This window comes from Ornithorhynchus anatinus, chromosome 4, assembly GCF_004115215.2.
Source record: "Ornithorhynchus anatinus isolate Pmale09 chromosome 4, mOrnAna1.pri.v4, whole genome shotgun sequence".
In the NCBI taxonomy this organism is placed as follows: Eukaryota; Metazoa; Chordata; class Mammalia; order Monotremata; family Ornithorhynchidae; genus Ornithorhynchus; species Ornithorhynchus anatinus.
In genome coordinates, this window is record NC_041731.1 from 22,270,300 (window position 1) to 22,283,613 (window position 13,314).

General features: G+C 51.0%; 1 non-coding gene across 1 annotated transcript; it reads left to right on the forward strand.

The window, feature by feature from the left end:
• Positions 1 to 12,889: 12,889 nt before the first annotated feature.
• On the forward strand, positions 12,890 to 13,027 carry LOC114811866. Its single transcript, XR_003759562.1, has one exon. It is a non-coding gene; the product is annotated as a small nucleolar RNA SNORA7 (small nucleolar RNA).
• Positions 13,028 to 13,314: the final 287 nt, after the last annotated feature.

A 13,314-nucleotide genomic window follows, 5' to 3' on the forward strand; every position in this document is an offset into this window, starting at 1 on the left:
GGTAACTGCGGCACAGAGAAGTTAAGTGGCTTGCCCACAGTCACCCAGCTGCCAAGTGGCAGAGCAGGGATTCGAACCCATGACCTCTGACTCCCAAGCCCATGCTCTTTCCACTGAGCCATGCTGCTTCTCTAAGAGAAGTGAACTGACTTGCCTAAGGTTATACAGCAGACAAGTGGCAGAGCCAAGATTAGGACCTTCTGACTCCCAGGCCTGTGCACTACAGAGAGAATGAGGTGAAAACACACTGGTAATTATTGAGCATTTACTGTGTGCTGAGCACCGTAGGATGTGCTAGAGGAGGATAATAATAATTATGGTATTTGTTAAGCGCTTACTATGTGCCAAGCACTGTTCTAAGCGCTGGGGTAGATACAAGGTAGTCAGGTTGTCCCATGTGGGGGCTCACAGTCTTAATCCCCATTTTCCAGATGAGGTAACTGAGGCACAGAGAAGTTAAGTGACTTACCCAAAGTCACACAGCTGACAAGAGGCGGAGGCGGAATTAGAACCCATGACGCCCAAGCCCCGGCTCGATCCACTGAGCCACGCTGCTTCTCGAATGCAATGCTTCTTGTATTGATGTCTTTCTTTCCCCATCTAGACTGTAAGGTCATTGTGTTTATTGTTCTATCATGGTAATGTACTCTCCCAAGCGCTTAGTACAGGGCTCTGCACCCAGTAAGCGCTCAATAAATGACTGAATGAATGAATAAATGGAACTGAGTAAATGACTGAATGAACGGCCTTAGAGGTAGTTATTCTGGGGGGCCGCGCCTCTCTGTCGCCGCCTGCTGGCAGAAAAGTGTGGTACTGCCTTGTTCTGTGAAGCTGCGCCTCTAGCCCCCCCTGGTGGCACCAATCGTTATACCGGGAGACTATGCCTCTCTTCCGCCGCCTGGTGGCAGAATTGTGTGGTACGGCAGTAGGATTGTTCTGGGCAGCTGCTCCTCTCTACCGCCCCACAGTGGTACACGTTTTCAACTATCATCCCTACGCGAGACGATAGCCCAATCTACGAGCTTGGGAGTCGGAGGTCATGAGTTCGAATCTCTGCTCTGCCGCTTGCCAGCTGTGTGATTGTGGGCAAGTCACTTCATTTCTCTGGGCCTCAGTTACCTCAGTTACCTCATCTGTAAAATGGGGATTAAGACTGTGAGCCCCACGTGGGACAACCTGATCACCTTGTATCCCCCCAGCGCTGAGAACAGTGCTTTGCACAAAGTAAGCGCTTAACAAATACCACCATTATTATTATTATTATCTCCTCCCCTGTTCTCTTTCCCTCTCTCCGGGCTCGCATCTCCTCTTGACTTCAGGACACCTCCACCTGGATGTCCTGCCACCATCGAAAACTCAACATGTCCAAGAGAGAGCTCCTTATCTTCACTCCCAAACCCTGTCCCCTCCCGGACTTTCCCCTCACCGTGGACGGCACAACCACCCATCCAATCTTACAAGCCCGTAACCTTGGTGTCATCCTTGTCAGCTGTGTGACTGTGACTGTGGGCAAGTCACTTAACTTCTCTGTGCCACCTGAGACATGGTGTTGTGGGCAAGGAATGTGCCTGTCACAGTGCTCTGCACACAGTAAGTGCACCATCAATCCAATTGATTGAAGGCACAGAACCGCACAATGGATAGAATCCCCTTTCTAGTACAAACCTGCCTTCTGTTATCCCAGCCCACACCCCTGTTGACTCGGTTTCAGATAGGAGTCTGCCCCTTTGGCTCCTTCTCCATCCTAATCCTCCTCGACCTCTCAGGTACCTTTGACACTGTCAATCATCCCCTTCTCCTCAGTGTGTTATCCAAATGTTGGGCCACATCCTTCCTCTGGCCTGGAATGCCCTCGCTCCTCTCATCTGCCAAACTAGCACACTTCCCCCCTTCAAAGCTCACTTCCTCCAGGAGGCCTTCCCAGACTGAGCATCCCTGTTTCCTCTCCTCCTCCTCCCCATCGCCCCGACTCCCTCCCTCTGCTCTACCTCCCATCCCCACCCCACAGCACTTGTGGATATATGTATAAATTCATTATCCTATTTATTTTATTAATGCTGTATATATATCTATAATTCTATGTGTTTATATTAATGCCTTTCCACTTACTTTGCTTTGTTGTCTGTATTCCCCCTTCTAGAATGTCAGCCCACTGGGTAGGGTTTGTCTCTATCTGTTGCGGAATTGTACTATCCAAACGTTTAGTACAGTACTCTGCACATAGTAAGCGCTCAATAAATATGACTGAATAAGTGAATGAAACTTGACTTTACTGACTACGCCTTCTCCTGGTTCTCCTCTTATTTCTCTGGCCATTCAATCTCAGTCTCCTTTGCGGGCGGCTCCTCCCCCTCCCTCAAGGTTTAGTTCTTCTTCCCTTTCTATTCTCCATCTACACTCACTCCCACGGAAAACTCATTTGCTCCCACAACTTCAACTATCGCCTCTATGCGGATGACACCCAAATCTATATCTCCTCCTCTGTTCTCTCTCCCTCCCTCCAGGCTTGCATCTCCTCCTGCCTTCAGGACATCTCTACTTGGATGTCCTCCCGCCACCAAAAACTTAACTTGTCCAAGACAGGGCTCCTTATCTTCCCTCCCAAACCCTGTTCTCTCCCGGACTTTCCCGCCACTGTGGACGGCACAACCATCCTTCCCGTCTCAAAAGCCCGGAAGCTTGGTGTCATCCATTCACCCCACATATCCAATCCATCACCAAATCCCGTCGGTTTCACCTTCACAACATCTCCAAAGACCTGCCCTTTCTTCTTCATCCAAACCACTACCACGTTAGTATATTCACTCATCCTATCCTGACTGGCTTACTGCATCAGCCTCCTTTCTGACCAACCTTCTGCCTCTCCCCATTTCACTCCCCTGCCCAGATTATCTTTCTACAGAAACTTTCAGGGCATTTCACCCCCCTCTTCAAAAATCTCCAGTGGTTGCCTATCAACCTCCATATCAAACAAAAACGCCTCATTGCTGGTTTTCAAGCACTCCCTCACCTTGCCCCTTCCTACCTCACCTCCCTTCTCTCCTTCTACATCCCAACGGGCACAGTCCGCTCCTCTGGTGCTAACCATCTCACTGGACCGCAGTCTCGCCTGTCTCACCCCCGACCCCTGGTCCACGTCCTCCCTCTGGCCTGGGACTCGCTCCCTCCTCAGATAATAATAATAATAATTAATGTTTGCAGTTGTTAAGCGCTATGTGCAGAGCACTGTTCTAAGCACTGGGGTAGGTACGGGGTAATCAGGGTGTCCCCGGTGAGGCTCAGTTAATCCCCATTTTACAGATGAGATAACTGAGGCACAGAGAAGTTGTGACTTGCCCACAGTCACACGGCTGACAAGTGGCAGAGCTGGAGTTCGAACCCATGACTTCTGAGTCCCCAAACTCAGATCTGCCAAACCATCACTCTTCACCCCTTCCAAACGCTAATGAAGATCAACCTCCTTCAAGAGGCCTTCCCAGGCTAAGCACCCGTTTCCCTCAGCTCCTCCTCCCTTCGGCATCACCTCGATTCGCTACCTTTGCTCTTCTGCCCTCTCTGCAGCCCACAGCACTTATGTATATCTACCTGTAAATCCGCTGTGGGCAGGGTTTGTCTCTATTGCTGTATTGCACTTTCCAAGCGCTTAGTACAGTGCTCCGCACACAGTAAACGTTCAATAAATACAACTGAATGAATGAATGGTGGAGCCCCCTGGTGGCTCTCGTCGTTATACCGGGCGGCTGCGCCTCTCTATCGCCGCCTGGTGGCAGAAAAGTGTGGTACTGCAGTAAGCTTGTTCTGGAAACAGCAGGAGCTGCGCCTCTCTAAGCGCTGGGATAGAGAGAAGCTCATCAGGTTGGACACAGTCCACGTCCCACATGGGACTCACAAGTCTTAATCCCCATCTGAAAGATGAGGTAAGTGGGGCTCAGAGAAATGGAGTGATTTGCCCAAGGTCACCCAGCAAACAAGGGGCAGGGGCTGGTTTGGAAGCCAGGTCCTTCTGACGCGCAGGCCCGGGCTCTAGCCACCAGGCGGCGCTGCTTCTCTCCCAGACGGTGATTCTGGGTGGCCGCGCTTCTCTATCGCCATCTGGTGGCACTTTGCTCCTACTGCGCCGGCTTTATTCCCTGGGCCTCCAGCTCCTCTAGGTCGCCTTCGACTCCTTTCCCCCGTCCTTTCCCCTAGCTTGGCTCTCCCTCCCTCTCCACCTATTTCAGAACACCACTTGCCCTTTCTTCAAAGCATTATTAAGGTCGAAACTCCGCCAAGAGGGCGTCTCCCATTAAGACTTCCTTCGCCCCACTCTTTTGCCCCTCTATATTGTCTACACCTTATGTTCGGTGACCTTTGGACATCGCTATGTACCTTGCAGCATTTATGTACATATCTAATAATAATAATTCTGGTATTTTTTAAGCGCTTCCTATGTGCCAAGCACTGTACTAAGGGCCGGGATCGATACAAGCAAATTGGGTTAGACACAGTCCCTGTGAAATGTGGCACTCAAAGTCTCAATCCCTATTTTGCAGATGAGGTAACTGAGGCACAGAGAAGGGAAGTGACTTCCCCTAGGCCACACAGCAGACAAGTGGCAGAGCTAGGATTAGAACGCAAAACATGAGCAAGACTGAGCTCCTCATCTTCCCTCCCAAACCCGGTCCTCTCCCAGACTTCCCTATCACCATGGATGGCACGACCGTCCTTCCCGTCTCTCGGGCCCGCGATCTCGGTGTCATCCTTGACTCGTCTCTCTCGTTCACCCCATGCATCCTATCCGTTACCGAGACCTGCCGGTTTCACCTCTACAATATCGCCAAGATCGGCCCTTTCCTCTCCGCCCAAACGGCTACCTTACTGCTACGGGCTCTCGTTATATCCCGGCTAGACTATTGTGTCAGCCTTCTCTCTGATGTCCCTTCCTCCTCTCTCGCCCCGCTCCGGTCTATTCTTCACTGAGCTGCCCGGCTCATCTTCCTGCAGAAACGATCTGGGCGTGTCACTCCCCTTCTTAAACAACTCCAGTGGTTGCCTATCAACCTCCGCACAAAACAAAAACTTCTCACTCTAGGCTTCGAGGCTCTACATCACCTTGCCCCTTCCTACCTCTCCTCCCTTCTCTCTTTCTACCACCCACCGCGCACGCTTCGCTCCTCCGCCGCCCACCTCCTCGCCGTCCCTCGGTCTCGCTTATCCCACCGTCGACCCCTGGGCCACGTCCTCCCGCGGTCCCGGAACGCCCTTCCTCCTCACCTCCGCCAAACTGATTCTCTTCCCCTCTTCAAAACCCTACTTAAAACTCACCTCCTCCGAGAGGCCTTCCCAGACTGAGCTCCTCTTCTCCCTCTACCACCCCCCCTTCACCTCTCCGCAGCTTAACCCTCTTTCCCCCCCATTTCCCTCTGCTCCTCCCCCTCTCCCTTCCCATCCCCTCAGCACTGTACTTGTCTGCTCAACTGTATATATTTTCATTACCCTATTTATTTTGTTAATGAAATGTACACCGCCTCGATTCTATTTAGTTGCCATTGTTTTTACGAGATGTTCTTCCCCTTGACTCTATTTATTGCCATTGTTCTTGTCCGTCCGTCTCCCCCGATTAGACCGTAAGCCCGTCAAACGGCAGGGACCGTCTCTATCTGTTGCCGACTTGTTCATTCCAAGCGCTTAGTACAGTGCTCTGCACATAGTAAGCGCTCAATAAATACTATTGAATGAATGAATGAATGAACGCAAAACCTATCTGTAAACTACGGAAACTAAACTAGTTTACTTCTGAAATAAATAAATAAATAAATGGTATTTGTTAAGCGCTTACTACGTGCAAAGCACTGTTCTAAGTGCTGGGGGAACAAGGTGATCAGGTTACCCCAAGTGGGGCTCACAGTTTTAATCCCCATTTTACAGATGAGGTAACTGAGGCACAGAGAAGTTGTCACTTGCCCAAAGTCACAGAGCTGGCAAGTGACGGAGCCAGGATTCGAACCCATGACCTCTGACTCCCAAGCCCGGGCTCTTTCCACTGTGCCTGGCTAGTCCCTTCTCCATCCACTAAAGGAGAGAATGATGTGGAAACTTACTGGTAGTTATTGAGCATTACTGTGTGCAGAGCACCGTAGGTCATGCTGGGGAAGTACGATACTGAGTTGATGGGCATGATCCATTCCCCCAAGGACCTGACAGTTAAAAATATCCAGCAACTTCAGAAACTGATAAGTTAAGCCAAAAGCTTTCAAAGCCACTAGTGGGATCATTAGCCAAGAACAACTTTTCAGTTATGGCCGAGAGTTTGAGAACCTCAGTGTGTGGAGTTTGCGACTGACTGACAGTAGAGGAGAGCCCCAGGATGAGGGGGGAGGCTGAGAAAGGGGAGCATCATGTGCCTTATTGAAGGCACATCTCCAAGAAGCCTTCCCTAAACCCCTCTTTCCTCTCCTCCTATTTCCCTTCTGCCTCGTCCTGACTTGCTCCTTTTATTCATCTCACCTCCCAGTCTCATGACACATGCATATATCTGTAATTCTTTTATTTCATGTCTGTCTCCCCCTATAAACTGCAAGCTTGCTGTGGGCAAGGAATGTGTCCATCCTATTGTAGTCTCCCAAGTGCTTAGTACAGTCCCCTGCACACAGGAAGCGCTCAATCAATCCAATTGATTGATCGAAAGCATAGAACTGCATGCTGGATAGAATTCACTTTCTAGTAAGAACCTGCCTCTGCCCTCCCAGCCCACACACCCATGGACTTGATCTCAGGCAGGAGCCTGCATAACTCTGCTTCTCAGAGAGAAATAGGGCAGAGACACTGACAGACCCCCCCCCCCCCCCCCGTCCTCCTCCTGACATTAGATCCCACAAGCTTCTGCCTAGAGCCCAGAAAGGTCCCTTTTCTGGGCTGTGTCGTGGCCCTGCAGACAGGACGATAGTCCCAGGGAGGCTTGACCCATTTATAGAATTAAGGGCCCTGGGTCTTCTCAGTCCCAGGCAAGTCAGACAGAGCTGGCTTCCTGCACAGAGCCCAGGTCCCTGTTCTCCCAAGAGTGGCAGCCGCCTCATCAATCTTCTTCCCCCCTATTATTCACACCACACACACACACACAGAGCCTTCTCTTTGGGTACTGCAGTAGCCTTGCTCTGGGAAGATGAGCCTCTCTATCCATCCATTCAATCGTATTTCTTGAGCGCTTACTGTGCACAGAGCGCTGTACTACGGCCTTGGGAGAGTACAGTACAATAAACAGACATATTCCCTGCCCACAATGATCTTACAGTTTAGAGGGGAAGCACCTCACCAAGAACGCCAGCTCATCTGCTGCTGCTGCTGTGGATGGAATCTGCAGATTGAGGGACACCGTCGGCCCTGGGCAATCCACCGGTCCAGGCAGGCAATGTCAAGGGTACCCCTCAAATGTTCCCTGGGCATGGCTCGCTTTTTTTTTTTTGAACGGTATTTAAGCACTGTGTGCCAGGCACTGTAATAATAATAATGATGGTATCTGTTAAACGCTTCCTATGTGTCAAGCACTGTTCTAAGCACTGGGGTAGATAGAAGGCAATCGGGTTGTCCCACGTGGACTCACAGTCTTAATCCCCATTTTACAGATGAGGTAACTAGGGCACAGAGAAGTGACTTGCCCAAAGTCACACAGGGGACAAGTAGCGGAGCCGGGATTAGAACCCACGCCCTCTGACTCCCAAGCCCGTGCTTTTTCTACTAAGCCACTCTGCTCTGGGTCAGATAAAAGCTCATCAGGTTGGACACGCTCCATGTCCCACATGAGGCTCACATTCTTAATCCCCGTTTCACAGATGAGGTAACTGAGGCACAGACAAGTGACTTGTCCAAGGTCACAGAGCAGACAAGTGACATGCCAGGGTCAGAACCTAGGTCGTCTTACTCCCAGGCCCGGGATCAATCAAACCATGGCCTTTGGGGTTCAGGCCCACCTGCTCTGCAGAGCCCCCAGCCAGCTCCGTTCAGAAAGCTCCCGCACAGCCCTTTCCCTCCCTGCTACAAGGAAGAATGGCTTAGACGCCTCCATTTTCCTGGAAAAATGTGTCATGAAAATATCTCCTGTCCTGCCCTCGGCTGACCCCACCCTTATAAACAGCAGTGACCCCATTCACAAGGCTCAAGATCGGGGTTAAGACATTTTCATGAAATTATTCTGTGTGCTCCAGACCAGAGGCTTTCTGTGCCCATCCCAGGGGGTATCCAGTGGCGGTCAGAGATAGCCCCGGGCACTGGGAGATGTCCTATGGCCTTGGCCTGGGTGACCTCTGCTGGGTGCCGGGGAATGGTGAATCTGACCTGCTCTGGGATGAGTGCCAGGGGATTCTAGAGGAAGCTGGGCCTTCCGGCAGGCCGGAGGGCTGTGTTCCAGGAGTGTGGTGTGGCTCCGGTATGACCCGTGTCACTGTATCGCTGCTATATCGCTGTATCACCTCCACATCAAACAATAACTCCTCACCATTGGCTTTAAATCCCCTTGCCCCCTCCGACCTCACCTCGCTACTCTCCTACTCCCACCCAGCCCAGGCAGAACGTTGGGAGGTCAGAAATCCGACAATTACTAAGCAGCATGGCTAGTGGGTAGAGCATGGGCCCGGGAGTCAGAAGGTCATGGGTTCTAATCCCACCTCCGCCACTTGTCTGCTGTGTGACACTGGGCAAGTCACTTCACTTCTCTAGGCCTCAGTTTCCTCATCTGTAAAACAGGGATTAAGACTGTGAACCCCATGTGGGACAGGGACTGTCCAACCTGATTTGCTTGTATCCACCCCAGGGCTTGGTACAGTGCCTGACACATAGTAAGTGCTTAACAAATACTATGACTATCATTATTATTATTATTATTATGCAAAGCCTTATTGAAGGCACATCCCCTCCAAGAGGCCTTTCCTGACTAAGCCCCCCTCCTTTCCTCTTCTCCCACTCCCTCCTGCATAACCCTGACTTGCTCCCTTTGTTCACCGACACCCCCCCAGCCCTACAACACTTATGTACATATCCATAATTTATTTATATTAATGTCTGTCTCACCCTCTAGACTGAAAGCTCATTGTGGGCAGGGAATAGGTCTATTTATAGTGTACTCTCCCAAATGCTCAGTACAGTGCTCTGCACATAGTAAGCGCTCAATAAGAAAGATTGAATGAATAAATGCTGCATCTAACACTGGCTCTATTTTGTTGGGTTGGGAGGGGCAGGAGGAAGGAGAGGGGAGTGAGAGGAGTTGAAGCCAAAGGAAAGAAAAGGAATGGGGTGCGCTGGGGGGGAAAGGGAATGGGTCCCCAAGCATTGCCTTCCTCCCTGTCCATCCCTGTCCTGGCACCGTGCCCCCGGCATCTCTCCCACTGGAGGATCAGGGGGCACCGAGTGGCAGTGATGCAAGGATTTTCTACAGAAATGTTGTGGGCATGTCACCTCCACTCTTCAAAAATCTCCAGTGGTTGCCTATCAACCACCATATCAACCAAAAAACCCCTCATTATTGGGTTCAAAGCTGTCCATCCCCTTGCCCTCTCCTACCTCACCTCCCTCCTCTCCTTCTCCAGCCCAACCCGCACACTCCGCTCCTCTGCCACCGCTAACCTTCTCAATGGGCCTCGTTCTCACCCGTCCCGCCACTGACCCCTGGCCCACACCCTCCCTCCTCACATCTGCCAAACTAGCACATTTCTCCCCTTCTAAACCCTACTGAAGGCTCACCTCCTCCAGGAGGCCTTCTCAGAATAAGCCCCCCTTTTCCTCAGCTCCCCCTCCTCTTCCCATCGCCCCGGCTCACCCAGTTTGCTCTACCCCCCTCCCCGTCCCACAGCACTTGTGTATGGATGTACATATCTATAATTCTATTTATTTATTTTGATGCTACGGATGCCTGTTTACTTGTTTTGATGTCTGTCTCCCCCGTTCTAGATTGTGAGCCCATTGTGGGCTGGGACTGTCTCTCTCTGTCGCTGAAGGGTGCTTTCCAAGCCCTTGGTACAGTGCTCTGCACACAGTAAGCGCTCAATAAATACGACTGAATGGATGAATGAGTTCAGACCCACAATCCCACCTCCTCCTAACCCAGTCATCTCACTGGCCTTCACCGTGCTACCTCCCCTCTATAATATGAGGCTACAGAGACAGCCGCCAGGCCAGCAACGCAAACACCATCACACTACCCCGTCACTGGCCACATACGCTCTCTCGGTCTGCCTGCGTCTTCACCTGATTCTTCCCGGGCTCAGGACGGCTCGGGCTACGCCGGAGGAAAAACATGACCTCTAACCAGATTTAGGAGATGACCCAAGTCAGAGGTCAAAGACTCGACAGAGAATCAGCCTGACACTTCCCTGCCCTCACGATTCATGCCAACCATCACCTAGGAAGACCCCTTTCTCTGGGAACCTTTCCTGACCCCTCCCATCCGGGCCCTGGTGCTGTCAGCTATGCCATCCCAGGAGAGACCGTCTGCTGAAGAGAATTAGAATCACTTTTCTGCAAGTTCTTTCTCCTACGCCAAATCCTCTGCTGAAAACAGTCGCTTGGTCCGGGCCCGCCCGACCCACAGCCGGAAGAATCCCCCGGGGCCTGTCAGTTTCTCCTCCGCCATTCCGGAAGTCCTAATCGAAGCCTACCAAGTGTCTGCATCTTGGAAGAACTGGAAGAGACAGTACGAGACTTCCAGGTCCTTGACGGGGCTGCAAATATACAGAAGACTGAAAGCTCCCTCGGAGAACTCACTCATACTCAACCGCTTCACCTACCACCTCTATGAGGATGATTCCCCAGTCTACATCTCCAACCCCGATCTCACTCCCTCATTGCAGTTTCACATTTTCTTCTGATTTCAGGACATCTCTTCTTGGATGTTATGCCGGCACCTCAAACTTAACGAGTCCCGAACAGAACATCTTACCTTCCCACCCAGACACAGCCGCTGACTTTCCCATTACTGTAGAGACCACCACCATCGTCCCTGGCGTAACCTTGCTGTTATCTTAAATTTAGCTCTCTCATTCAGTCCATCACCAAGTCCCGTCAGTTCAACTTTCATAATGTTGCTAGAATCTGCCCTTTCCTCTCCAAACTGCTACTATGTTGAGCCACTCTCTTTATGATGAGGATAGTTATTATTATTATAAACCTAATTATGGTACTTGCTAAGCCCTTACTCTATGCCAGGCACCGTATTAAGCGCTGTGGGGGGAATACAAGTAAATCAGATTGGTCGCAGTCCCCGTCCCACATGGGGCTCGCAGTCTTAATCCCCCTTTCCCAGATGAGGCAACTGAGGCCCAGAGAAGTTGAGTGACTTGTCTAAGGTCACACAGGAGATATGTGGCGGAGTCAGAATTAGAACTCGGGTTCTCTGACTCCTAGGCCCGGGTTCTTTCCACTAGGCCACGCTGCTTCTCTGATGATTCCATCAGCCTCCTTACTGACCCCCAGTCCCCGCTTCCTGACTCTCCCCACTCCAGGCCATACTTCACTCTGCTGCCTGGATCATTTTTCTGAAGAGGGTTAGTCCTTGTTTCCCCAATCCTCAAGAACTTCCAGCAGTTGCCCATCCATCTCCTCAAACAGCAACTCCTTACTGACGGCTTTAAGGCATTCGGTCAGCTTGCCCCTTCCTACCTCAGTGATCTCCTATTACCACCCGGCCCCACAGACCTCATGAGGCAAATCTTTGGTACGTGCTATGAAGCCAGCCCCTTTTTGTCAGCACAAATACTTTTCATTGCTCTTCCCAGGACTTGGGCCACGGACAGCCAAATGGGAAGACCCAAACCTGGGGTTCATGGCACGAAGCCAGTCCCACCTTTTGATGGCACCCATACTTTTACTGTACTTCCCGGCACCTGGGCCATTAAGACTCAGATGGGAAGATTCAAATCGGAGGTTCATGGCATGAAGTCAGCCCCCCTTTTGCCAGGACCCATCTTATCATCTCTTTCCCTGAAGCCTCGGCCATTAAGACCCTAATGGGAAGACTCAGATATGAGGTTCATGACATGAAGCTAGGCCCCATTTGCTGGCACCCAAGTTCTTCTTCTTCCTGGCGCCCAAGCCACAAAGATCCAAATGAAAAGACTCAAATCTGGGATTGATGGCATGAAGTCAGCCATCCTATTTTTAACTCTCTCCCTGATACCTGAGTGACGAAGACCCAAAAGCGAAAACACAAATCTGCAGTTCACGACACAAAGCCAGTCCCCCTTTCACTGCACTCATATTTTTATCTCTTTCCCTAGTACTTGGGCCATGAAGACCCAAAGAGGGAGTCAATTTTGGAGACCATGGCATGAAGTCAGCCCCAACTTCAGCTAGCACCTGGACTTTTATTGTTCTCCCGGGCACCTAGGCCATGAAAACCCAAAAGGAAAGATTCAAGTCGAAGGTCTGTGACCCGAAGCCAGCCCTGTGTTTCCCGACACCCCTGTTTTCATTCTTCTTCCCAGTGTGCGAGCCATGAAGACCCAAGTGGGAAGACTCAAATCTAGGGTTCACAGCATGAAGCCAGCCCCCCTCTTGCCAGCACCGATATTCTTCTCTCTCTCCCTGGTACCTGGGTCACCAAGGCCCAAAAGGGAAGACTCCTACCTGGTAGGATGCCAGTTCCCACACTTTATTCTTCCTGGGGCCATGAATATCCAAAGACTCAAATTTGGGGTTCTTGACATAAAGCATAATGACCTAGTGAATACAGCCTGGGCCTGGGAGTCAGAAGGACTTAGGCTCTAAACACAGCTCTGCCTCTTGTCTGCTGTGTGACCTTGGGCAAGTCACTTAATTTCTCTGTGTTTCAGTTCCCTCATCTATAAAAAGGGAATAGACTGTGAGCCCTATGTGGGACAGGGACTGTACCCAACCTGATTATCTAGTATCGACACCAGTACTCTCCCTCTCAGGGTTGCACCTGGAGAGTTTCCAGTACTCTACCAGTCTCGGCTACGGGAGGGAGAGTCAAGCAGAGGCCTGTCCGTTCCATTCCTAGCTTGGGCTGTGGCGAGCGAGTGGCAGGCCATCTGCTACAAGTCAAAACTCACCCGTGGTGGGCAGCAGCGGCCCGGGAGAGTCGAGGGTGGAGACTCAGGCTTACAGTGCGGAAGAAAGCCGTGGTAAACCGCTTCCGTATTTTTACCAAGAAAACTTTATGATACACTACCAGAACGACTGCAGATGGAGAGTGGCGCGTTCTGGGAGAGATGTATCCATGGAATCACTGACAACTCGACAACCTAAGACAAGATCCCAGCGCCTAAAACTGCCTGGCACATAATAAGTGCTTAAATACCACAATAATAATAGCATTGTTATTATTAT